Below are 2361 nucleotides of genomic sequence, written 5' to 3' on the forward strand. Positions count from 1 at the left end.
AACGTAACCCGGAATTATGCTCTTTCAATAGTAATTTATCTTCCTATATAACGGTGAAAATCGGTAAAACCAAGACTAATGGATTAATCGATTCTGGCGCTAGCGTATGTGTATGCTCAAAATCTTTCGCGAATTTAGTAAAATCAGCGCGCGGATATGCGATAACTATACGGTCGGCTTCAAACGATCCATTACGGATTATCAAAAAAGGTTTTCTTCCTATCGATATAGAGGGACACAACTTTGTACTTTTTGTTTATGTAGTAGAGGATTTACAATTTCCCCTTATTCTAGGAGATACATTCTTGAAATTTGCAAAAGCTACTTTAGATTTTCAGAGCAGTTCGAAGCACTTCGCAGTTACGTGCGCCGCGAAATCTACTGATGCCAATACTGTTGCTACCTTTTTATTGACTAAATTACTTCCATTGCATGGTTTTGTACACAAAATCAGCTCAGATAGAGGAACACACTTTAACAACCAGTTAATGGACTCCCTATGCAAGTCTTTGCAAATAGAGAGACAGCATTCTGCTGCTTATCATCCTCAATCACAAGGATTAGTAGAACGTTTTAACCAAACTTTTATGTCCATTCTTAGACATTATCTAAATGATTCACGTAAAAACTGGACTACTTTGTTGCCATGGATTACTTTCACTTATAATTCATCGGTAAATGAATCTCTTAAGTTTTCACCATTTTATTTGCTATATGGTTACAATCCGAACACTTCCCTTTCCGCAATTTTACCCCCTCTAACTCAAGATAAATCCCTTCTGGAACATATTGACTTCTTAATAGATTTACGCAAAACCATTCCTACTATTCTAGCTGACAGTCAAAACAAAGACAAGACACGTCATGATGCATCCATTACGAAAATTTCATTTAAACCTGGAGACCAAGTTATGGTAACTCTAACAAAGAGAAATTCCAAGTTAGATCCCCTATACAAAGGACCATTTAAGATTATATCGAAAGAATCTGATGTGAACTACTTAGTGGAAATGCCCATTAGAGGCATCCTCTCAAATGAATTAATTCACATTTCGCGATTAAAACCTTATCCAGCAAGATCTTACGGAAACCAATGATTAATTTCATACGCGCTGCATTCAGCAAACTTATCGATTCGATTTCTACGAAATCACCATCATATTCATTTCCTTTTCCGTCATATTAAATTTTTGTTTCGTGTTTCTGAATTCTGCTAACATTAGATGCTTTTCAGACTTACTCCATTGCGAACTATCTCTCTCCTGTACTCGTGCTACATTTCATTTGTGCTAAAATGGGATTCGCTTCAAACGACGTAACTTCGAATTTCAAAGATTCATAGAACGAATACCATATTTTACAGTTTTCACAAGACTTTATCCAGAATTTCCTTCTCTTTATGCTATTTTTGGGAATATTTGCTTACTTTTTAATACTTTGGTGTAAAAATCTTGCCAAACACAAGAGACAAGTGAATACGGAGTTAGGTCAATTGAAAAACCGCAAACTTCCGCCTTTTACTTCAACAATTTACTCGTACTTCACTTTTTTTTTGGTAAGTCTCATTACAGATTTTCAGACTCACGTTCCAAAAATTTACTCCTATTTGCGAAGCTTCATTCATTTCTCAATAACTATGTTTATAACAGCCTCTGATAATCTAGGATTTAATCTCATTTATCAGCTTGCTGTACTCAACCACTTGCATCATACCTGATCCTTTTTCTTTTTCTATTGTTGTTATAGATTTATTGGATCACCCTGTGTCATGTTCACTTTATGCACTTATTGTCATCACTCCAATCTACTCACGGCCGAACGAGGACATTGATGACTACACCCGCCTTGCACTTTACCAATACCCGATGTCACACATCGGCGCTTTCTACGCAATGCCATGATACATCTGATTATTATTGTCATCTCTATCAGATACAGATACAGTATCTTCTTTTCTTTTGTACAGTCTGCATGACACCAGCCTACCCATGTTCTGATTGTTAGCTCACACTTTTTTTTTCTCTCTCTCTCTCTCTCGATCTTCTATCCTGCGTCTCCCGAAGACATTGCGAGGTCGCAATTTTCTTCAACCCGGTGCGGTGCGGACGTGGCGTTTGCGAGACGGTGGCGTTTGCGGATTCTAAGAATCGGGTGGCGTTTGCGGATTCTCATATTTTGACGGTAGCGATTGCGGACATGCGGAACAGGGCCGGTGGACTTTGCGGACCGGAGAATTTCGGCGGTGGCGATTGCGGACGGAGGGTTAGGCACCTACATATGCTGCCCCCCACCCCTGCGCTGTATATTAAAGAGAAAAATTACAGGAGAGGCTCTGGATTCCTTGCCGTGGATGTAGAATGA

General features: G+C 38.8%; 1 protein-coding gene across 1 annotated transcript in view; it reads right to left on the bottom strand.

Moving 5' to 3' along the window:
- The window catches only part of LOC140224905 (uncharacterized), a 213125-nt gene that overhangs the window by 170087 nt on the left and 40677 nt on the right, over positions 1-2361 (bottom strand). The gene's annotated exons all lie outside the window — the stretch shown is intronic.

The sequence above is a fragment of the Bemisia tabaci genome, chromosome 6 (genome assembly GCF_918797505.1).
Source record: "Bemisia tabaci chromosome 6, PGI_BMITA_v3".
Taxonomy (NCBI): Eukaryota; Metazoa; Arthropoda; class Insecta; order Hemiptera; family Aleyrodidae; genus Bemisia; species Bemisia tabaci.